This window comes from Myzus persicae, unplaced genomic scaffold, assembly GCF_001856785.1.
Source record: "Myzus persicae strain clone G006 unplaced genomic scaffold, MPER_G0061.0, whole genome shotgun sequence".
NCBI lineage: Eukaryota > Metazoa > Arthropoda > Insecta > Hemiptera > Aphididae > Myzus > Myzus persicae.
The window spans coordinates 35,481-62,882 of NW_019103894.1; the positions used below are offsets into that span (position 1 = coordinate 35,481).

Consider the following 27,402-nt stretch of genomic DNA (forward strand, 5'->3'; position numbering starts at 1 on the left):
ACCTTAACTTTTCGTAGACAACATATACTACTACTACTATCTATAAAAAAAAAATAGAATAATTATCGTAAAAATCGAGAGAAAAAGTCTAAATTATAAGAGGTTTATAAATTTTGTAAAAAAATAATATACTCGTATTATGAATGTAAAAAGTTTGGACGTTAAATTTGTAATAATCAATGTTGCTTACAATATCAAATACTATTATTTAGTGATACATTAAATTAAGAAAAAAATATGCAAATATTATTTTATATTATTAATACATTTTGTATACAATAAGAAGAAACTGAAAGTGTGGCGTGCCGAATGAGTACAACCTTTTTATTTAATTAAAACAAATAAAATAATGATCATAAATTCTAGAAACATAACACTGAAAAGTATATGGATCAAGCGATAGCTATACAATAATTTCGACTTGTTGGAACGATCAATCATTTGAAGGATTTATTAAATATGTCAGCCATGTGCATGGAATTGAAGTGGAACAAGAAAACAAAAACAAAAACAATGTTATAATTTATTAAAATAACATAAAAACATTGAGTATGTGGTTTGTAATGATATATTTATACTTTATACATGTATTATAATTAATTATAAGTGTCCTTTGGAATTTTACAGTGATCTACAGTTTCTTAACAATTTAGTTTTTGTTGAGCATTTATTTATTGATTAGTAATATACAGAGTGATTTATCAAGTGTGGACCTTTTTTAATCCTATATATAAGCATTTATTCAAATTCTGATAAGTGGAGTTTTTAAGTGTAAATACTTAAAAATTTAAGCCATATTTTCAGTTACTTTGGTTTTTTATTCCATACCTAACCTAACCTTGTTAATTGTCACGTGGCGATATAAAAATATTTTAGATTCCGTGCGGAGTGATGAATGTATTGGTTTTACAATGATGTATATAACTGAAAGGTTGACTGACCATCTTTGCTCAGAATAATACATTTTTCGTTTCTAAGTTTTACCCATTATTAACTACCTATACGTATAGATAATCCAAATAATGGTAATACATCAAGTACAATATGAATGCAGTATTTAGTCTATTAACCATTTACTTATCATAGTTGGACTATTCTTAAAAACATTAAATGATAAAATATTTAGATTAATATCATAACCGTAATCTTAAAACTAGCATATTCTTCATACCTTTAAACCTTAAATCCTGTTATCGTGGGATTTTAGCACATACATTTAAGTAATTAAAAAAACTATTTCAGATTCCGATTGTCATCCATCTAAAAGGATTCTTCCATTCTTTGACCGTTTTGTGACGATTGAATTCAAAGATCAATATTCCAAGCTCATATGCATTGCCTAACAAGCCTGGATATCTTATTCAGTAGGTAGTACCCACTCATATAGTCAACAAATTGCATACATTTACGGAGTATACATTATTTTTTTTTGTATACAAATAAAAATGTATTATGTTTTCATAATATTATGTCCTCGTGTATTTCCTAAGACTGATTATTAGGCCTGTTCCACTGTTTTGTTTCAACATACTTACACCTTAAAATAAATACTTTTTAAACAAAATATAAGAAAATAATTTAAAATTTCAAAATTAAGTAAAATATATCATAATTACTAATTGTATACCTATACCATCATAATATTTACAAACTTTATTATAGCACGGAAAATTTAAAAAGTCATCGTAAGTTTAAAATTACAGCTTGGCTTTAAATAAAAAAGAGGTAATTTATAAAAATAATAAAGTTAGGTAAAATTAAAATAATAAATGTCTACTTAGGTGATAAATATTGTATATTCCAAATAAGAAAATTAAATATATGTACGTTTGTTTTGGGTTTTTAAATACCAATTGAAGTGAAGCATGACATGTTGTTTTTCAAAAACCTTTTTTCCATGAACAATAGCGGTTTTAGTTTCTAATTATTATTTCAAGGATCTAGTGATCTAAAAATAGTTGAATAGTATCTTCTATCAAATCTTTCGAATTTTCATACTATTTTTAATAACGTTCATGATATTTTTTCTTCATACTTTTCATGTTCGATTTTTTTGATTAATTAAAAATCGTTATATACCTATAATATGAACAACTATATTAGCACCTAAGTACGCAGTGCCTACTACGTATAGTACTATATTCTTATTAGTATTTTTATACTCGAGTTACAATTATAATATTATGTATAGTATATAATAATACATTTATATAATTATAATTTATTTGAAATTTGAATACATTTGTACAAGAAAATACTCAATTCTCTACTTTTATTTCTTGGATTCAATAAATCATAAATATAATCAAAGATTCTACAGTTATTCTTTTAAGAATTACAACAAAAAATAAAATTTTCCAAATGCTTCCAAAACGTGTTTTCTCGCTGTCTAATTATTTTTTTTTTTCTAATTATTGATAAAAATAGGTACTGAGAATTTTCTGCGTTTCCCTAAAGTATCAACTAGATAAAATGCCCTACAAAAAAATACCGTGGACGTTAAAGATAGAAGAAAAAAACACACTTCTTTTTAAAATCAATAGTCAATACTTTTCTCGCTCCGCTTAGAATCTCAAATATACAAGACAATAAACAAATTATAATTTAGGTTTTTTTTTATTATTATTAGCAGTGTCAAATATACAGTTTATTGAGCACTATATTTTTTCAATGTTCTTAAATAAACTCCCATAAAGGCGTTAAACTCAAGCACAACACAAGTCTCTCATTTTACCATTACAAAATATGTGGCAGAACGTGTAATTTACATCCAAGCAAAATTATTTCCATTGTAGAACATGATATAATAAAATCAATAAAACCGAACAAGAGCGGTCAGTAAATACATCATAGTATAGAATAATATGTATGGCGTGTGTCAAAATTATTTTGAATTTGACATTATAGCAGTATAGTTGTTATACGCGTGACGTACTATATTTATTATTTTTATTTTAGATTAGTTGCAATAATGTGCCAAACAGTCCTTTATTGCTTTTATATAGATATATTTTTTTTGTCAATTACTCACACTGGCTATACAATACACAATATGAATATAATATTAATAGGTACTCGTGTATAGTATGCTACCTGTCAAAAAACTGTAGGGCGAGTATTTACCTAAAAAAAAAAAAAAAATGGTGTATTCCAACTTCTAATTAATTACGATTTAATAAACTAAAACTTACTCAATGTATTGCTGATGATCACCACTATGATAAAATAAAAAATGCATAACTATTATCGGAATATGACAGGTAGAGGAATGTCATACTTTCCGGTAGGTAGCCTAGTACTAATTATACTAATACAATCAGTGTTGTATGTTTTTTATTTTATAAATGCATTCACAGAGTATTTGTTGAATTGAATATTACAAAATAATTATTGCTTTCTTCTCATCACATCTCGATATATTATGAATTATATAGCTGCATACCTATTTAAACAATTATTATATTGTTGCATTTAACAACTTGAAGTTATATCGCTCGTTAATTCAATCATGTTGAATGGACGTAATAATATTATGCATTGAATCAAATGATTCATTAGTATAATTAATCGGTCTGCTGATTGTTTTTGAAATTCATTTTTCAAAATGTTTCGTTCAACTTCAAATCAATTATCTTTCTTTTATGCGTATCATCTTTGTAAAATGGAACGAACTTGAACATCGAAGTTTCAATTTGATTTTCGATTTTAATTACTCGTTTAAGAATACTAATCAACGCAATAAATTCAAGATTAAAATTCACAAAAAAATAAAATAGTAGGAGATAACGATATTTTGCTCTTATAACGCTATATGTCTTACTGAACCAGAAATAGAAATAGCAGACACGAATTTTAGTTAGGTATTAAATATTTCTCTACAGTCTATATCTTTGTCATCAAAAACAAATGCCCATGAACTTTTCTAAATGTTTATTGTTGGTCAATTTTAGTACTTATATTTTTTTACACATTAATAACAGAAAATGTTATAGAATAAAAATTGATTGGTATTGCTTGAATCACCTTTAAATGATTTAATGTTTATACAATATATTGTTAAATATGAGTAAAATTTATTTATTTAGATTCTTAAATGCAATGAAACACCAGTCTTGAATATTATAGGTTATAATTTATAATTATTAACAACACGAGAGGAACCTATTTACTTGTTAACGATTAATAACTACAATGATATTGAATGTTTCAATTAATATAATTTTACTTTTTTCAAAAATAAAAATAATATTTTACGGTTGATTTTAATCCAATATATTAATACCTTGATTATGGGTTTATGTCTTTATACATTTAGTAGAATTATATTTTACATGTTCATAAAGTTATCTAGATTTCTGCATTTTTTTAGATTGCAAGTAAAGAAAAATAGTTTGTTATTGGTTTTTCAATATTGTTTTGTATATTACCCCTGTTATGATACCCACTGACAGTAAACAATCTTCTACATTTTTTTTATCTTCTCTTTATTTCGAATTGATAACTTGACCGTTACTCACAAATAAATTATAATATTATAATTAAATAATACGTATATTGTTAACACATTGAATGAATGAATGAAAAAAAAGAAAATATTGTATAATAGTACACAAAACAATATATATAAAGTTGGATATGAGCTTTATTTTATGTAACACCTTAGATTGGAAATCTCATTTAGATTGTTTTTTGAAGCTGTAACTTTCAATTGTATCGGTTGTTTTCTTAGCCGTAACGAAAAATATCGAAAGTTGAAAACAACAAAACAGGTTAAAGGAATCTCAGCAAGCATGGTTTCAAGATTCAACTGAGCTTTGCTTAGAATCGTCATACACGCGATTAAAATGATTTATCATTGATTTTAAATGTTCATTAAAATATATATCTTTATTTTTTGCCGAAGAGGCAGAATAATGTGCATACATGGTGTGGTTTTTCCATAACCTTTACCATAAAAATGTATATCTTTTTTTAAACTACAATTAAATTATAAATTATAATCCATAGCTGTGATTCAGTATTAATGTATTATAAAAATAAGTAGTTGCATAATTCATGAGATTTAATTTGAACATGTTGTTCAACACAATTGCGTAAAATATAAATTAATGAATATAAGAATTAATTTCGTAAAAAAAAAACGTTGGGTGCAACGGTAAATGATTACTGGAGAAATAGAAAAATTGTCGGTGGACTCAGTGCCTCTGTTCCCATCAAATTCAAGCACAATCGTCCAATAAATATTACCAACTATATAAAGTGTTAAAATCGAATTACATATTTTATTAGCTATTAATTACCTATTTAGAAAGATTTGATGAAGAAAAATGTTATAAATAAGCTAAAATACATAAATGTTTAACAATAGGTGTTTAATATTATTCAATTATTGTATAAATAAACTACAATACCGGTTAATTAATATTTATTCGATTTATCATGTAGCGATTTTCTTATTTTTTTGGGATTCAAAAACCAATAACTATAGATACTTTAAATTTACACCATATGTGTATTTTATCAAATCATAGATAAAATGTTCAACATATTTTGTCTCGTTTTGAGCTGTTTACACTTTACAGGCATTTTCAATAGTCATGTTTTTAGTTTTTTTTTTTTTATAAATGTCAATAAAATTGTATTTGTCGTGTCAAGAAGCTTGAAAATTTAATACAAAAAAAATATCTAAAATATATTGATGCAATTTAAGTTGAAAAATTTTATAAATTTAATATTCAACTTTTATAGTTAAGGATTGTTCAATTGAACATTTTAAACTAGGTTCCACATAAGTAGTTAATTTTGTAAGCAAAAACCTAAAAAGATATACGAATAAAGTTTTTTTATAGTTATTTTATATTCGAATTTGGACGAAATTACATATAATTGAATAACCAAGAATAATGATTTAAGTTATTTTTCTGTAATTTAAAGAATTCTTGGGTTCTTGAAAATATTTAAGTGTATTATTATATTTTAATATTGTATACACACAATGCCTTTTCCAATGTAACTTTTTTGACAAAAATGGATTTAAACTATTGCAGTACTAATGATTAATAGTAAAATTAATTACTTTAATCACAATAATACTATTAAATATACGTACTAAACCATTAAGTAATATTATAGGCTGACAGACCGTCTTCGCTCAGAATAATTTTTTTACATAATGGTTTTAATCATTGACTTCAAATTTAATACCATCAATTACAGAGACCCACTTGTAACCTACTGTACAGCAGAGAAACATTCACCACTTACCCGCTTTTATTTAAATACATTAATGTAACAACAATGTCTATTGTGATTTTTGATTTTGTGAAAAATAAATATTTAAATCTTTTAAAAGTACAAATAGGATTGAGTTTAACAAGGTCTAATTGCTCTTCTACTCTTATGTATGTATGTAGGTACATTGTACATGCACCTAATTTGTTATATAAATCATTTTTTTTTCAAGGGCCTGGTGTGATGCCAAAATATTATAATTTACAGTTATTTTAATCTTAAGGTAAACGAATATAATTCTTAACTCATTAATATCATTTACATTTCTGTCTAGTGACTTATGAATAACAATTAACATGCACCTATTAAAATCTTTCAAACGTACAAAGAAAAGTGAGTTTTAGGTGTTCTGAGCATACTGATTGTAGTTTGTAATATAATAACTAATATACGACACACTAACGTGTGCTGTGGTAAAGTATCGTCTGACGTCTCTAGCTCCCAGATGGGTGACCACCTGAGTTCTTGGTGACGAATATCTGCCACACATCTAGAACACATGTACCACCGTAACTTTCCACACAACCAATGGTCCATGTTGTGGAGGCTTACAAAAAAAAAAAAGCAAATTATGTAACATTTATGCCACAAATTATATAAACTTATTGAATTTGTTAGTCAGTTTTATATATGTTGACCTTCTTTAAATTGAACCTATTAATTACGAGTCGAGTATTTTTTGTAATAATAATATTATACTCTTCATTTTTACGAAAAGAGTGTAATAGAGTCTAGTATACTTTTAAGTATTTTAATTTGATTATTAATATCATTTAAACAATGTTATTTAAAAGTTTGACATACAATGTTTACAACTCGGCGTACTAAATATGTCGTTATGTTATGGTATAGAAATGTGTTTCGTACCTACTTTTCGTGTGTTGAAAGGAATAAAAGTAATAAAAGATAACATCACATGGTCTGTAAAAATATTTTTTGAACACCCATTATAGCTATAATAGGAGAGTGTCGTAGATGCCGTTTGAGATTTTAAATTGACAAATCATGGTGCGTACCAAAAAAGAAAAATCCTAAAAGCGTATAAGTCACCGTGATTCCTAACCACATGATAAATCTTTTTGTGAGTTTCAAATGTCAAAAACTCGAAAATATCTTCCCGAGTGCATTACTGCGTACACATACCTATATTATATTCATATTGCGCAGATTCATTGATGACCGATGAGTAAATCGCATACGGTTATGAACAACAGTGGTCAGTTATATTTTATGATGTGGATAGTCGTCTGCGAGACATTTCTCATTGAAAGTTGTAAGCTTAATCGTACGCTTTAAGAGTGCTCCGTACAAATATGTGGAATATACGTGCAGATAAAAAAATTCCATAAACCAATTAATGAGGAGGACAGGAGGGGAAGTATTCTCACGAATCATGTAAAAACATTTTTTCACCGCTGTCGAGCTTCATCAACATCAATTGTACACACTTAAGTATAAGTATATTACTATGATTAATATTAATCTTCTGAATTTAATTAAAAAAATATACTATAGACAAGCATTGTAATATAAATATAATAAATAACTAACAATACGGCGAACGTAGTCCCGGAATGGCGTGTTTTAACAATTTAAATTTTTATATTCTCTTAATTCGTTTAGTTGTTCGTATTTGTGCAGTAGGTACTGCACTGTGGTTAGCGGTGAGTGTAATTTGAAAGTATGGTATCGCGTGTGTATAGAATTTGACGTATTATCCCATTTATACTGTATGGTAATGCAATCCCTCAATCCGCCATCACGGATTTACGGATTTTTATTCAAAACGTATTAAGTAAAAAGTTGTTGGCATAATGCATAACTATTACAACAAAATACTAAATGTATAATAATTTACGACAATAGAATAATTATGAAAAATAATTACTCTGAAATCAGATATTACATACAATACTGTATTGTAACTAATAAAGCTTAATATAAAAAAAAAAGGTTTTGGAACTTTTGTGCATGTAAAAACTAAATGAATAAAAAACGCATATTATGTCCTAAATAATTATGATACTTTATTATGTAAATGTTTACAGCATAATATAATTACGTCTTAGTCAATTTAGGATAGCTCATGGAAATACGAGTCATAGAGAAAATCCCCCCTAAAAATATATAATATCATAGTATAAGTATGAAGTGGTTGCCTCTAAAGAAAAGAAAATCCATAAAAATCTCTCGTATATATAATAATGCTCTGTATTATAGCAGTATATTTACGTATTGTTTTATTCGAATATCGATCACTCTGATTATTTTCGTCGCTTTCGTCGAGATTCCATTTCGCCATTATAATATTAGCGCGTGCACCCGTATTATAAATATGTACCACTGTAAGTGTTTCACATGATGTGAAGGTGAATGCAGTTAGAAAACTTTTACTCGTGTAACTTACTATTTTCCGGAAACGCCTAATCCATTTGAATCGGACCACGTGGGCGTGCGTTTTAAGGGTGCCAATGTGAGTGGTTTTCGAACGAAACACGGCGCTCATACCTAACATTATTATTCGTCATTCTTCCTCAGACTTTTGCCCCGTTCAATACGTGAGATCGTCCACACTTACATACTCGACCTCCACTCAAAGCCTTTTCTTCAAGTGTACAACTCCACTAGACATTTTTCAATCATTTTTAGACGTCGTCGGCGTTTTCTTCTCGAAATTATTATACCATTCAGACGTGTATTATAATATTCTCTCTCGATGCTCAAAATCTCATACACCGTGATGTACAAAAAAATGAAATCCTTCGAGTTTATTATATTACATAAATTTATAAGTAGCTGGATCCATTTAGTGAAATTGATATTACGTTCACGAAATGGATATTCAGTTCACGAACTTTATTCATCTTCTGAAATCCCTTCTCAGGTTTGTTTATCAAAAAGCCGTTTTACCCATTCTTCTAGACGGAAGCACTTAATTTTACATTTTATAAATTAGATACTTTTGCGTAAATGGACGCTCAATACTAACTTTTTGTAATTTAGAAATTAAGCCCAAGTACTTTCTTTAGTCCACTAGATAATTTATACATTTGAATAAATATGGATGGCCAAAAAACCGATTAATTAACTAACATTCAAATTTACCATTCTAATAAAAATGTTTAAGCATAATATGTTTTGTATATTTTGATTTATATTTTATTATTTTTAATTTGTTATAGTGATATGAAAAACGTATTGAAAGTTGGCATTGTTTTTCTAATGCATGTCTTTCTCATGCTTTTCATTGTAAATTGAACATTCATTTTAATTAACTCTTGTTGAACGATTTCAATTTCCAATGATGAATTATCGACACGAGTTCTCAATTTAGTCTTAAATTCATAGGGGAAAAAATATTGATTCATAAATATAAACGCTTCCTAATAATATTAGAATTTTAAAACAAAAATCCAATAGATTTGAAAATTGTTCGTGTGATAAAACTTTCCAACATTTTTTCTCCGATTGGAGAAAGGATCCGAATCAGATCATACAACTCCAATAGAATATCAGAAGGAGATTAGAAGAAATCAACTTCCATTGGATTATTAAATAATTCACACTTAGATTTCAAATATTTCAATTTATTACAATCTTTTATCTATAATTAATGTTTGTGATTATTTCTGAAATAATATTTGTAAATTCAATACAACTAATCGATTAAATATTTCAACGTTTTTAATTTTTGTACATGATTGGAAACGTATTATAAGTATACGATTGAGACTCATATAATGTTTATTTTCCATTATCGAACTAGTGTTACCGGATGCAAGTCTCCTTCGAAAATTTTGAAATTATAAAATAAAGTTCAATCACCAAAATCTGTCACATTTATAAATGGATACCCACAAAATCTCACAAAGGTTTTTTATATTTAAATGTATATAGCGTATACTCTTAATAAATTAGTACACATTGGGTATATTAACTATAGGTAGGTATATAATAATACCAAGTCTGAATACTAAATTATTAAACATTCAAAATATTCCGATTTATATTATTGAATATAAAGAATTTTACTGTCGTCTAAAAAGCTATTAATATTATTTAAAATTAGTTACAGCACGTATTGTATTTGAAGTTATTATTGTTATAATACTTTTGAGTTTTCAATAAACGGAACACTCAATAATAAGCGCCGTGATAATAAAGAAAATGCCATTTTATAGTTATTTTTATTATTGTTATAAATAGTGTTTCGCAAAATTCGGACTGTATATAACTATATTTAACGAAGCATATAGAATAAAAACAAAAAAATTGACTTTTTTTTTTCTATTCCCGTGTTCTTTTGATTTTTGTTATTTAAGCTACATAACACACCTTTCTTAGAATTTTAATTCGATATTTAGGTAACTGGATTTTTTTTATGTTTCAATATTCACTCAGTTTTCTATTACATAATTTACATTGTGTGAATATTTTATGCAATTTCGTTAAAACAAAACTTTAAGGATTATGCTTTATATTCTTAGCAAAGAAAAGAATGTATCGGTTTTACAGTGTTGGTTTTTTTTTTATTTTAGTAGAAAAAGGAATTCAAAAAGTTTCATGCTTATCTGTAAGTCATACCTTCTCATAAGCTGTAACCTGTATAATAACATTTAATGGATTTTTTTTCCAGAACTGGTTTTATATGTATAGTTGTAAAGAACATGGAGTCGTTTTTGTCATTTTTTAGTATTTTTTCTAGGTCCTATATACTTATCGCATTTATGAATACTACAAATCTTGTGGGAAGAATAAACTAATAACATTCCTATTGTGTTATATTAGTTTTGTATTATTTAGTACCGCACGAATTATGATTGAATATCATTGGTGAAATATCTAAACATTTTATCTTCAGTCAGTTTTATACTAATACAAGCTTCAATAGGTACAATGCCGTTCGTTTAGATCAATTTAAATCTCAAATTATACTTATCATTCATAAATTAGTAATATTTAATGTGGTATATATTGGTATTTAATTGCATTTTATAAAATTATTTCCAGATATTTTTTAACCAGTAACTTTTGTTTTTTTCCCGTGTAAGTCTAAAGACATAATTTGGTTGCCTGTCTAGCTGAATTAGAACTCTGAGATTAATGATCACAGAGACTTAAAACAGAAAATTAATATCGTTTTATTTTTACAATAATTATAATTTAAGCTCTAACTATATTTTAAGTTTTTGGAAAAAAACATTATTCCCACTTTGCAGCAAAAGACTGATATATTTTTTAATATTTGCAACTTTTGTAATTAAAGTTGTGAATAACTCAGAAGTTATCCTAGCTCTATTTTAACTATTTTAAAAATATTTCAAAATAAATTGTCGAAAACGTAAAATAACTCATTAATTTTCTTTACTACATAGTTACACCAAAAAAATTTTTTTGTAAAAACTGGTTTTGGTTAAAAAATTTGGTTTTTTTTTCGTTTTTCTTGGTTATTTTAAAAATACTTGGATTTTTTTTATGGTTTTTGACTCCCCAAAGTTAAAAACATAAGCATTTTTCTACTAGAACAAAATATAAAAAAAACTTTCATTGTAAAATCAATTGATTCATCGCTCCTTCCATAATCTAAATGGAAGAAAAACAGTTATGACATTTAGGTAAGAACCTATCTATTTTCACAAAATATCTATCACAAAAATATGTTATTTTGTCTAGTGTCCTATAAACATGGTGATCCAACAAGTATGCTCACCCCCTTTTTCCATTAATAATGAAGTTTTTCAAAATCTAATTTTTGGAATCTTTAAATATATTCAGAGACCATGTTTTCATATACTTGAGATTTTTTTACCACTTAAGGAGTGTCCTGTGGCGATACAAATTTTTGTTTTTCAAATGCGAACCCCACTTTTTTTTATTGTAAACTACTCGTATTTAGCGGATAATTTTTTTGAGAATTTTGATGTATTGAAATCAAAATTTGAATGAGTAGTTTTCTAGTTATTACACATTTTGTACTAATGATAATATAATTTATAATAGGGAAAAAGGATATGCTTATACAGTATAAGTTGTTATCTATTATAGTCTATACACAAAATATAAAGTAATACGTCATTTTATATTTATTTAATCAAACACTTAGGTAAATAGCAAGTAAAATTCTTCTTGATTTATTTAGTTGTTTTTCTTATTCCATGTGTAGAACTGAATAAGTATATCCCTATTTTGGACTATTATCCTTGTACAAATTGTCTAATAACTAGGAAACTTCTAGACATTTTGATTTCGATAGATCAAATTTCTCAAAAAAATTATCCGCTAAATAATTTAAAGAAAAAAAGTGGGGTTCTCATTTGAAAAACAAAGGTTCGTAACGCCACAGAACACTCCTTAAGTGGCACAAAGAATCTCAAGATTATGAAAATATGGTCTTTGAATATATTTCAAGATTCCAAAATCAGGTTTTGAAAAAATTCATTATTAAAGAAAAAAGGGGGTCGAGCATACTTGTTGGATCACCCTGTATACTTACAAAACAATGTTAACTATTAACTATATTTGTATACAAATGCTCATATTAATTTGATGATGTCAGTTTTTAGTAAATAAAAAGTTTAAACAATATCATAAGTACTGCCATTTGAAAACTTATACGGTGAAACTTTGGATATTGGAGAAGTTTTAAAACCTTATTTGGCAACAGAGTGCACGATAGAGTAAAGTAGCTACCAATGTTACCATAAACTCCTTTTATTCAATAATTTTTATTTTTATGAACCCACTAGAATAAATACCTACAAAAAAGTAAATATATTTTGTGACTATTTGTTACTAGTCCATTTGAGTAATATGGTTTCAGATTAGTTTATTTTCAATATTCTGATGTACATTGGACGACATTTAACAATTTTTACAAATATTTTTACTTATAATGTTCACTTTTTAATGGTTGATAATTAAACAATGCATTTTATAATAATTATATTAGAGTTAAATTAAACACACTGACTATAATTTAAAGTTTAATTCAAATTGTTAACCATTTAAAACATACGCATAAACAATATTAATGATGAATGAATTTTTGCTTGCTTATAACTTGTAAAACAATACAAATTACTGAACTAAATAAATTCATTTAAATTTATGTACCTATACATTATAAAACTTTTTTCATTTTAAAAATAGACATTTATACATTTGATTCGATAGTCAACAATATTGTTTTTGTTTATGTAACTGTTGTACATATTGGGTCTGATCATTTTTTTTGAAAAAGTCACATGCAATTGTAAGCCTGAATACCTACTCCAACTAAACTTCATCTATGATGAATGGGTGTCTATTAATAGCGTACCTACACTTATATAGAATTGAAAATTCGAGAAACTGTTCGTATAAAAAAATATAAAAGATGTACTCATGTATTGTAATATATTTATGACCGACCCTTGGATTGATCCTCTGTATTTTGTGTACTCACGTGTTTTTTGAAAAATGTAGAAATAAACCATAACACAATGAAAATCTTCCAACACTTTAATTTATTTTCTATAATTATAATTTATTCTTATTTTCCATTATCTATCTATTTACTTAAAATATTTTTTGAATTTTTTTTTACTTCCGTAATATTATATTAATTAATATTAGCTATCTTTCTAGACACTCAAACTATGTTTTTGATATTACACTTTTTACATACCTACAAAAAACACTGAATGGAGTCGCATCATCGATCATTCAATCCACCGTATGAATATTGCATTTACATAAAAAAAAACAAATGTGGCGACGCCAGGGGGGAGGGGGGAGGACAGCTATATTTAATACCTACAATATAGTATCTACCTACGCGAATGCCTCGATTGCTGATTTTAAAATGTAATTATGTGTATGCTAAGTATCAATAATTATTTAGAAAAAGGTCTATGCTCATTATTCAGCCTTGTTTAATCCCTATAATTCTTATTCAGATTAATTAGAATGAATTCGAATAAATCAAGAACACTTTTAGGTAGGTTCCGGTTTGGGTAATTATCAGCGTAAATTATAGTTAGTGTTATTGTTATTTTTTACGACCCGAGTTTGAATAAGATCGCAATCTGTTAGGACGATAATAATGAGCATTGGTTTTATTATATCAATATTTGAATATTAAACTTTTAGAAATAAATTTTCCGGGCAATAATGTCGGCCTGTAATGAGTGTACTGCTTTGAATTTAGTTGGAGCGTTTAGTTTTCACGGTGTAAAATAAATAAAGACTAATAATCGCGTGTATTTCAGGAGTGCGATTGTTGTGCGTGTACACCGCTCAAATTAATCTTTGACTGGTATGGCTAATCAGCAGTGACCGATCAGCGTGCGTTTGTGTGTGCATTTGGACTTAATCATTTAATCCTGTGACTATAAGGTAGGTGCTTTCAAAGTGTACCTGCAGAGACATAAAATCGATAGTTTTTTTTTTTTAGATACTGAGTGTGGCGATTAATGTATTGAGTTTACGACAACTTGTTGTTTTATTTTAGTGTCTTTTTATGGTGTTATCAGTTTATTGACCTCCTGGAGCAATAAAAATGCTAAGAGTTTCAACTTCAATATCTTTTCCAGTAGGAGAATCTAGTTGGTACTTAAAGAATGTGGGTAGGCAGGTGGATTGACTTTAACAGTAAAAAAGCCTAACCTCAGTACATTCCTAAATAATTGGGAAAATCCCGTCACAAAAAAAAAACAAAATGAGAGAGGGGCAAATGGGATTTGTACTCAAAAATAATACATTATGTTAGTTTTTGAGAAAATCGATTTTATTTTTTTGTTGTAGTTCAAAAATGAATAACAGTAAGTGCTTCAATTTTTTTAGAATAGAATTTATTTAAAATTACTTTGAAACTGAAGTAATTTATTATAAAAATGTAAATGTATAATAAACAAGTGCAATGCTAATGGCTTTAATTGTCAGAACAGAAATTTGAAGACCAATAAAAAAAATCATTTGAAGTTCAAATTTGGACAAAATTAGATATTTAAACGAAGAATACCGAGCTTAGTTATTTTGTTGAAATTCAAAAATATTATTCGTGTGAACTTGAAACTTTTTCGTATTTACTAAATTAATTATTAATATTTTTAGTATTATATTAATAACAGTAATGATAATATACTAAATGATTAATACATTGGTACTATTTTAACAATTAATATAAAAATGCAATGGTTTCGGCATAAATTAATCCAACATAGCAATGGTAAAATAAATTACTATAGCAGTAATACAAACGTATCATAGCATAATATATCTATCTAGCAATAAAGACTAGCAGACCACTTTCACTCAGATGTATGTTTCTTTCATTGTATGCTGTGATTTTGCATTGGATTCAAATTTAACAAAATATTTCAGTGACTCGCTCAATGACGAGTTAGTTGCACTATACAGCAGAGTGGTCACCTAGTTTTTGGGTTTACAATTTTAAAATCCATTTTGATAGGCTATAGGTATGTTGCTATATATTCACGTAGAAGGTATTTCAATTTTTTACCAAACTTATCAAAATAAATGACAAACGTGACAAATAAAATTGAAAAAGGTTTATTATGTTACACATAATGTAGGTATACTGGTCATACACTGCATTTATTTGCATTTTCAATACCTTTTTATGCAAAACTAGAAAACGATAGATTTCTTTAAAATTTATTTTGGGAGTACAAGACATTAAAAAAGGATTTGGGTGAAGTGGGCATTAAAACAATTATTTAATTTTTTTTATATGTTAAAAATAAACATTTATACATTTTCTTAGATAGTTAACAATATCAATTGACTTTTTACATACATTACAATTAATATGCAGCATTGAAATAGATAAGTTATTTACTTATTTGAGAAATGATCATGACTTTTTAACTTGAATGCTCTAAGTCTTTAACTAAACTTCGTAGATATGATTATTAGCTGATTTAGAGGTTAACATACGAACATTTATACATTTTACATAAAATATATTTATATTTACGTTAAAATACTGTATATTATGAATAAGAATTTATTATTTTGTCGGATAAAAATGATTGGTTGTTGATTGGTCAAGTTGTAAAATAGGATTTAATATGTTGGAGGTAGCTATTATAAAATCCAGCATAGCTAATAGTTATGGTATACATACATTTTGAAAATCTGTTTTATTAATCATTATTATTTATTCATAGAATTTTTTTTTAAATTACAAACTTTAGTGAAACAATTACCATGTTAAGTAACCTTGCGTTCGTTCGTTATAACGAGTAATTATTATTCGCTTAATTAAAATATAGTTTTTTACAAATTTAACCTTTATTAGATTTATTTACTTTTATATTTATATTGTATTTTGATGGATAATTATTGATAATAAGCATCAAAATATTATCATATAATTATGAGACGATTACATTATGTACGATGATTAATATCAATTAATATCAAATTATAATATTATTATTGTAAAATATCGGAAAAATAGGCTCTAGACATCGTGGTGTACCTAAAATGCCTATCCATAACGCCGTGTTATCATAATAATGGTAACTTTCACTAACCAGTATGAAATACTTGAACAAAAACAATTTTAAAACCGTGCATAATATTACAATATGATATATCGGAAAAAAAGTCTGAATTCCGAGAATGGAGAAGTCGCATCTATCGCGTTCACAATGAAAATACCCGAATCGGTTGTGGTGGTTTATTGTTTTTTTTTACGAATTGTTGGAAAATGTAAATTTATAGTTGATTACATACATCTAACAGTCACTTATTTACACAATATCGATAATATTAATTGATGAATCAAATGTCTATACATAATATTATACTGCGTACCATGGACGTATAATTTACATAATAAAATTGATGCCCACATAACACGTGGTAGATTAGTATATTATATCAGCTTAATATATATTATTAGTATTAGTTTATCATTGGCAATTTAAATTATTATATTTTGAAAGTTTTATTGCTCTATGATGATGGTTTTACTTATCTCATAATATATCTAAGGCATAATTTGTATGCATTTACTGTAATAATATTCTTAATAATATTTAAAAACTTTCATTTTTCCCAACCTTTTCAAGATGAAGACATATAACATAGCAATATGATAATGCATACCAAATGACGATGTTATTTCACCAAAAAGATTCTTTCTTTTGAAAGCGTGGGTCTTCTACAATATATTTTCTACCTATGCACTTTTGTTGCTATTAATAATAATAATATGTTCACTGCTTCTGGTAAACTATTTTATTATTATAAATATTTTGATACCTAATATTCGTTATTTGAATAAAAAAAAAAACAACTCGTATTTGAGCTACGCGCGGAGCCTTCAGTGTTGGTAGTTTATGAATATATTTGAACTTTAAACAAACATAACATTAGTTTATTTCCTTTGTAGAGTTTTTGGTACTCACATATTATTATTAATAAACTATGCATATTTCAATTTAAAATTTACTTTGTTTTGATTTTGAAAATGTTTTTAATATACTTCATAACAATGCAATTCTACCAAAAGAAAAATACCATAAAATATTTGATCGAAAATGATTATGTATTTTTGTTTATTTTTAAGGTCGAATATTTTCTACCCTTTTTTATTTTAACGTAATTTAAAATTCAAAACAAAAAATATATTAAAAATTGTTTTCTTTTAGTAAAATGATTAAGTTAATTAGGTTAATATATATAAAAGAATACTAAACATAATTACAGTTCATGAGTAAAAAAATATTCAATACATTTTTTAAGAATTATAAATGTGTTTAATGTTAAAATATTAAATTGTAAGATTAATCATCGATTTAGGTATTTACTAATGACACCGGTGCTACGCAGTATAGTCTATATCAATATTTTTCATAGCAAACTGCTAAAATTAATTTCAAGTTTAATAACTCCAGTCCTATTTTATTAGAGGTGATGCGGATTCTCAAAAAAAAAACAACTAAGAAACAAATTTAACAGGAAATGTAAAATAATTGAAGGTGTAGTTTTTATTTGCAAGTAGGAAGTAATATTTGAACTTTGAGTCGTACTTTTCAAACAGTACCGTCGATAATGTTATTTTTAAAATAATTATATTTTTATTGATAATTTTTTTTGTGCAAATATTTAGTAGGTGTTAGTGTGATTTGTATGAATTTGTGTGATCACCATTCTCCAAATTTGTACGACCCTTGTAACTGTATGCGTTTAACAGTCATATTCACTTTAAACCGATTGTTGGACGCTGTGAGTAGTAAACTACTATTGAGAATACAAAAACATGCATAACGAGTATATTAATAATAATAATAAATGTTGGTTGTGCACGTTTTTTTTTTCATGGTCAAATTCTATGAAGACATTTTTTTTTGAATGCAAAGGTTAAATAGTAGGTATATGTTATAAACGTGCAATTAGGCAGGACTCGTAAAGGGTACTGTATTTGCCGAGCCATTCAGGAAACCTCTCAACTCTACAGATCACTAACAATCTTACGTTATCCACTGCGAATACTGCGAACATATACAAACATATATTACTGGACAAATGACAATGGAAGCACTTGACTCTCGGTTTGTTTGACGAGAATTTAGGATGCACGATACCTTTGTAGGTCACAGTAACAGAAACGGAGATGATAAATTAACCATTCAAACGTCACAGTCGTAGGATCATATTATAATGCTGTAGGTCCATAAATCATAATATTACGAACGGATAATAGATAATGTAGTTGCAGTATAGTATGTGATGTATACGCACTGTAGATTATAGGTACACGCGATGAATGTATGTACAAAAACAAGGGTCGGAGTTTAAAAAAATTACTATCGATATAAATGATATGAAGTATGATATTACAATATGTTGAATTTACTTTTTTGGCCGTAAATTCTGTATTATAAGGATAGATAGTCATTAAATATTATAATCATTGCTTTGACGTCTGTGCACGTGACTTAGATTCAGATGAATAACTTAATAAAAACAAAAGCCAACTGTTGAACAGTTTTGGTAATTAATATTTAATATCAACGTAAGAGCGAGTGTGCTACATCGCTGTATCGGTGAACATAATCTTACCCAGGAGCAATGATTGTTTGTAATCGACCTAGTCATAAATGGATTGATCAATTCATCCCACAAAAATAACTGTAACAGCAAAATGTTATCACTGATGACAGAAAAAATACTTTTCTCACAAAGTATAATATTCAACGAAGCAGTGAAATGCAATTGAAATTTCGATAAAAATAAGTGCATTGTGCATGGACACGTATTTGTTGAGTATTGATAGTCACAAAGGTGGTCGTGTATGACAATACATACAATACCTAAATAAATTGTCTTTAAGTGGTATAGACCGGTAGTTGTCAACATGCACCAATGCAACTGGGCACGCTTCAAGTGCGGTATATTGTGTATACCATATAGCTGGTACGATAAGATACTTTGATATTAAGATGTTACCGCATTATCGTAATCGATTACAACTTTTAATCTGAGTTTGGGACGTGCTTTCGTTATAGAATCAGTCATCGCCCCAGATAGTTTTAGTTGTTATTATATACACATTATACAGTATACATGTCAATCTGATTTTGTTAGCTATATTAACTACCCACCGCGACGGTGTTTGACAAGTAACAACGAGTGATTGACATTTTTTTGTATTTAGTTTTAAATAACGGAATGTATGAGAAAAATTGATTATGAAAAAATAAATTCATTTTTAGGAAGGAAAAAACACGTGAAAACTCGTACGGCTATTTAGTAGGTTTCAAGTTTACCTTGTCTTTGAATAGGTCACTGCTTAATTGGTGTGTTAAATTTTAGTTAATTGGTGTAGTAGCCACTATTTTTTTAAAGATTTCTTAAAATATATTCACTATTCATGTTAATTATTATTTGGTAAAACGATACCTAAATTGAACTATTTTTTCCCAAAACATAGCATAGGTGTATATAATAATAATTATTAAAATATTATATTATATTATAGTTGCTATTGACTTATAAGTATAAATTATAATAAAAAATAACTAAAATCTTTATTTTTAGTAAATATCCAATAACGTCATAATTGGAACATCAAACGCTTATAAAAAATTTGCCTGTGTATTTTCAATATTTTTAAATAACTATGAAAAAACATAATACCAGAAATCTTGTTTGATATTTGCAAGCTTTTTGACTAAGCACAAGGTATTTTAATAACATAAATCGAAAAAAAACTAAAACAATTTAAAAATGTAAAATGTTTATGAATAACTTGAAAAGATCCAAAATATTTTAAAAATTATAGTACGTTTAGATTGATAACATAAATATTTTCGTGATAATATTAAGTGTTTATGGTTGTTCATTTTTAAATTGTAACAAAAAACAAAATAGATTTTGTCGAAAACTGCTGTTACGTAAATATATTCTGTTTTTCCATTATATTTTTTTGGGGTTTTCCGGTTATTTTGAAAAGTACTTGGCATTTTTTACTTCTGACTACCCAAAATACAAACTATATCCAATTTGTTACCAGAAACCATAATCAATATTGAATCATATTTTCTGCAATAAAAGCATTTTCATTCACAAAAATAATAGTAAAAAATAAATAAACATTGAACACACATTGGGTGCTTATGCTCAAAGAGACCTTTTGCAATATTTCCTTCCGTAAGCAGAAACTGAAAAAATTAGAAACAGAATAACAGCTTACAAATAACGCAGTCAATAAGCAAATAAAACAAAATTTTTTTTATTTTTATATTATAGGACATAATAAATAGAGAGTGTAAACTATACTTGTATCTAGCGAAGTGTTGAAAAGGTCAAGATTTTTATTTCTTAACTACTAGTAAGTAGTAGGTACCAAAACCAAATATAACCAAGCAAATAAGGATCTACCCAGGCACCCGAAGTAGAAGGAGAATCGACGAAAAAAATAATAACCACCAAAACCAAAATGAATTATTACCTATGCAAAATATTGAAAACCTGCTGATTTAACCATATAAATAGAGATTAATCATAATAGATAAACCAATACAATATCAACGAAAAAAAGGACTGGGAAATTAAAAATAGAACTATAGCGCCAGCCGAACTTGAAATACAAGCAATAGGTAGTATAAAGCTGTAATGTTCAAAACAAGATTTTCCGCCTGCACATGTCGGCGATGCAGTCATAGTAAGTTTTTCAGACATCAACCTGGAACTCAATGATTCACAAGACATCTTGGCTGTATATATCGGAGTAGACTTATGTGAATAAGATACAAGACTTTGGATTAGCGATCAACTTTATACTCGTAATCAATTTGTAACACGCAGAGAAAAATTGTTATCTTGAAACGAAATGTCATCTGAACAGAGTGATCAGAAAATTTCTTACATCGACTAAACTTTACAAAAGTGGAAATGAATAAGAACTCCGAAGAAACAATTATAAAAAAAAAAAATTTAATGAAAAGAAATGTAGTTGTATATACGAGTGAACACTATGCCACTTTGATTCCATGATAGTTTACCGTTTTGTAATAATACAATATTCAAATAATTTTTTTTTTTTAACTATTATTTATAATAATGCTAAATCTAATTAATTATTATGAATGTAAATCAATAATATTACAATCATACTAACATATTTGCTAATATATATTATACCAATACAATTGTTACAATATCTAACATGTTCTTATTTTTATTTTTAATAAGAAATATTTACATCTGTAAATGATTTCTTTTTTTAAGTAAGTAGATGATCAGATGATACGGTCAACATAAATTTGATGATAAAAAGGAGCCACCCAGTGGCAACACTTTTTTTGGTTGAGATTCATTGAAGGTTGATTCGGATTTATGAGGTCTCTGCACTATTGGCTAGCCAATCATTTCGGTAGAAATCAAGGGATATTATTTGAGATGATCAAAAATAGTTAGAAAATAATTAATTTTAGTTGATGTACATTGTGCATTTATGATAAGAGAAGTCGAAATTATAAGCTATATTGCAGTTCATAAACATTTTGTTTGTAGAGATCCAAAATGGCTGTAATTTTTACTTAGTATTATTTTATATGCACATTTATAATCTTACTATATTAATGTATTAATCAGTTATTTGGTTTTTAGGTATTTGGTATAATAATTTTTTTTTTGTAGCATGAAATTAACACAATGAATCTTTAAAAATCTATTGAAAATATGAACGAAATAAAGTTTTATTATAAATTTATAACCCACAGTGAAGATATAAAGATGCCGTAGGCTTAGAATTTGAAATAGTTATTCTTTTATTCAAATCTGAATTATTATCAAGCAGCTTAGAAATTTGTGTGTAGCAGTGTAAGTGCTATTTATTATTTCGGTGTTGTAAAAAAAAAAATTGATTGCTTATAAAATGTAAATTTAATTTTGCGAGTCCAACGTTGAAATTAAAATTTAGTGTGTTTTGAATTAATTGATGTTTATTTAACTCAAATATATATAGGATTATTTTTCTTTTATGATTTACCATTGAATAAACGATTGATTTATATATTCTTTTTATTGGTGAGTACTATGTATTTTCGTGCAATAAAAATATGACTAACAATTTATACAGCTAAATAGTTGTATCGAGTTTGGTTGAATTCTGAAAATGTATCGAATTCAGTCCTAACTCCAACGAGAAAGTTTTGGCAAACTATAATCATCATACATATCATATTAAACCATAAGAGAGAAATGATATTTTCTTTGTGAGATATAAAATAACGTCAAACAAGGTTTTGTAAATGGATAAAAAAAATATCAACTTTTTGACTGTTAAAATGTCGACTTGACCTAACAAAATTTGACGTTTTTCGTACATTTAGTGAAGAGTGAAGAATTCGTACATACAAATGCCTCGGACGCATTTAGGAGAAAACATATATATTATATTATGCGTATCGTGTTTTTCAGTAAAAAGATAACACAGACAATATTGAATACAAATTTTTTTTGTGACAAAAACGTCATTTTTGGATTTTATATAGGTAGTTGTATTATACACAATACATATAAAATATTATGTTTACCAACAGCGTACATTACTACGGTGTATTGCATGGTGGTATTAAACTGCTCAATATTATATTATATGCTTTTAAGTTTGACTTAATTTAAATATATTCGCGTATAATGCAAAAATGAAACTATAAATAAATTAATAAAATATAATATAACTTTGAAATATAACTATAGAAGTGAGAATTATTTAGTTCCATTTTAACGCTGTAGGGGTACATACTGCAGAGTACATATTTTATGCGACACATATATTTATTATAATTCGTCGGCCGAAGGGCGGTGACGCACATTCTACGGTCCACATACCGCGGTAAACCAAATATTATGGACTATGCGGTAACCACGTTTACCCTAATCCGTCGCTGTTGGTTTAATAGAAACATTATCTTCGGGGTAATCGAAATGCAAGGAAGCCAGCCAGTGTCTTGATAATTGAATTAACTCGATGTACTGTTAATGCGATTAATTCCAATTATATTTTCATCTGGGTAGTTCCGTTCCTTTATTAACTTTCCCGATAGCGTTGCTTTTGACTTGAGTTAGATTTGTGACATCGGAAATGGAGATAGAAATCTAGATGAAAACAAAGGAAATATTTCAGAAGCTACATATTTTTTGATAGGAATTTTTTTCATAATCTAATATGAAATTTATTTCACGTTTTATCATAGAACAATATCATTAATAGCTAGAACAAGAGCAAAGGACAAAGAAATAAAAATTTAATAGATTACACATTCATTTGCGAAAAATATCGTCATGTCTGTTTTAAGTAAGTCTCTATAAGTATTTTTAATATAAGGCTAAATCATATTATTGTCTTGTATTCCAACAAAAACGTAATTGTGTAACATAATTTTGGGTTGCTTTAGAACAGTATCTATATAATTAGGACGATGATGATGGTCGCAACCTCATTAAAAAAAAAGAAATTTGAACCAATTTCTACCCCCTTATTTAATTAGGAATTTTCTTAAAAGTAATATGCTTAGGGATATACTTAAGATTATATTATTTTAACTATGAGTCTGATGAATATCGTCAAATATCATGCAATCAGATATTTAATTTAAGAAAAATATCGTCATGGGTATATTTACAACGGTTTTTTTGTTTAAGGTCAAAACTAATATAATTTATTAATAACAACACTTTTGTTACATAATTTAGAATTGATAGAAGTCTATTATAGTGTACTAAGCAAAATTAATTTCGCGTTCATTAACTTAAACAGATTTCGCGTGAAACAGTTAATTGGATAACATTAAATATAGAGTAGAGTTGGTTTGAGTTACAGAGACCATCGCGGGTTATGGTTATTGCGTCTTATATTCGTCTCGTTTCACTAAATTCAGTGTAAGGTTACATACAGTACATTAGTGAACTTCTTAATAGTAAATTATGAATTAATGATTGAAATTAAAAAAAAACCTACTCCAAACAGTTGATGGAACGTTTATTAAATATAACGCATGATTTATAATAATATAATAATATATTATATTTTTTATTTTTTTATTTTTTGACATTCAAACAACATTTTTTCTTTCGAAGGTTTAACCGTTTAAATATTTATATAATATATACAGTGTGAACTAATTAAACATTTTTTTAACCCTCTCGATAAGCACATGTGCAATACAATTTGCATTTTTTTAAATGGCAACCGATAGTTTTGATACCAAATTCGGATAGACTGAATTTTTTCAATTCATTTTGAAATATTAAAAATATGGCTCTAGCGATTTTTGATGCATAATTGAAAATGCTGTAGAAATCCTCTATTCGTTTGCTGACATAGTGACATTATTTGGTTTTCAATAAGGTTATTACACACAATCTCGATTTTATTTTTTAAATATTCTAGATTAACTGGTGGACTGCTTAGACCATTGTTTTCAAATGTCCATATAAAAAAAAAATCAAGAGGAATAATATTCGGAGATTTTGCTTGTAACACGTAAAAAAAATTCAAAAAGTAAACAATAATAAATAATTACAAATGGTTTTATGCATTTTAATGAATCGCAAAAAAAGTAATATTTATTAAAATTTAAACGACTCCTATTAAGTCAATTTTAGTTGTTGATCCATTGTTAATAGGACAGAATTACATGAAAAATTCAGTCTATCCGAATTTGGTATCAAAAATATCGGTTATACCATTTACAATTGTATTGCGCATACGGGCACCGAGAAGGTTAAAAATCTGAAACTTATCCGAAATGTGTATTTTTATACCACCAGCTTGTAAAAAAATCGATTTATTTCAATATAATCCGGACCAGAAATTCGGTGTTCCCTAAATAGGTGAACACTGAACACGCTGTATGTATACAAGGCATTTGTTGTTATATATACACTTAGAAACAGGTTTGAAAATTAAATAATATTTTATTTAGAAGTTCTCGTCTTCATTGTAGCACCTACAACATTCAATAACACAGAACGGAGAAAAGAAGAGGTTGCAGGGGGGTGAAATCACCATGCTAACTTTAACAATTATTATGCTTGAAATACACTACACTACCGACAACAAGGCACAGATCAATAAACATAAATAAATATTTAAAGTCCACAAACCGGTGAAAAGTTTTTTCTTGAAGAATGCAGTTTAACAAAATAATATTATATTGTTGACGATTTATTCTTTTCTTGCACGGGTAAATAGGTATAGGTTAGGTACCTGGTACACCTTACGTCTATTGTAAACACTGATTTTATTTTATATTCCGTTCGAATAACATAAAATCCTATAAATATTAAACATTTTTTATTTAATGAAAATGATTTTGTTTACTTAATAAAATTGCTTCGAAACCACAACCAATTTTATAATGAATATTCAGTTTTTTTTTAAATTTTCTCAAAATGGCGTTATTTTTGCAACGGCTGATACTTAATTAATAATGAATGTAACATAATTTGAACAACGATGGTTTTTTTTTTATTCATTTCTGGTTATTATTACTATTATTCTTTAAAGTTTCTTCGACATTTAATTTCCTCATCATATTTCCATCGACAAAGTTACTGTGCTAGCGATGACTAAATTATTTTACGAGAATCTACGAAGGTAACAATTTACGTCTTACTTATTTCATTTATCGGTGATTGAAATGGAAATCGTAACAAAGTATGGATAAACACATAAAAAAGCTTATTTCATTTTATATAATATAATAATGTCTCTATTTTAACTGCATACTAATAATTTATTGTTTTATGGCGTATTCAATATTTTTTTTAAAAATAAAACTCGTTAACATTTATCATGACAGTCGCTTAGGTGGTATAGCGATGGGAAAAAGTTATTAACTGGTAAAATACAAATCAATATTTAAGATAAAACATTGGCAACTCGAACAAAGAACTGTATACTTAGAATTATTTTAATATTTAATTATAATTTTAACTGTTATTTATTGTTATCCGTTAGATACAGCTGCATCTTAGTAAAATTAGGTAATGAAAATCAACAATTTAGTTCATATCACATATTTCAGCTATAAATAATTTCAAGATGGATTTATTAATACGTTTATGGTTTATTTAGACTATGTCAATTGGGTAATTTACGTGAATTAGATTCTGAGTATTATTTTGGTTTTACAAGTACAATGATTTGTTTAAAAAAAAACTTTTTGTCCGTTATCACGTTTTGGGGTAGAAAATTGGACAAAAATGTGCTCCATACAAGTTTTTGTCCTAAGCTTTTCATACAAATAGAACTACGAGTATAAGTTGATCTTCTCAATCTTGTATTATTCGCTCACAATCGTGTTTTTTAAAATAGGGTCAATCATTAATCGTTGAATTAATAAAATTTAACACCTCAATTACAGTGATCTGTCTAATGACGCGTTTTATTCGAGACTTACTAAATAACAACAGCGAGTTCGCCATTTTTTTTTAAAGTTAATAATACATTTTTTTTGTCGACTATTTATGCTAAAAATACTATTATATTTATAATAATCAGTTTATAATGATAATTTATCTTCATAAAATTAATGCACTCTAACGTAAACATTTGGACAGTAAATTAATGTGAATAGAAAA

At 26.9% G+C, this 27,402-nt stretch overlaps 1 protein-coding gene across 2 annotated transcripts in view; it reads left to right on the plus strand.

Annotated features, from left to right (window-relative positions):
* The window catches only part of LOC111036026 (lutropin-choriogonadotropic hormone receptor-like), a 129,723-nt gene that overhangs the window by 15,310 nt on the left and 87,011 nt on the right, over positions 1-27,402 (plus strand). The window contains exon 2 of one of the 2 annotated variants that reach the window (XM_022317906.1): positions 14,541-14,667. The exons of the other annotated variant lie outside the window; for it this stretch is intronic. The gene's annotated coding sequence lies outside the window, so the exon portion shown is untranslated. The remainder of the gene's footprint in view (positions 1-14,540; positions 14,668-27,402) is intronic. 2 annotated transcript variants of the gene reach the window in all.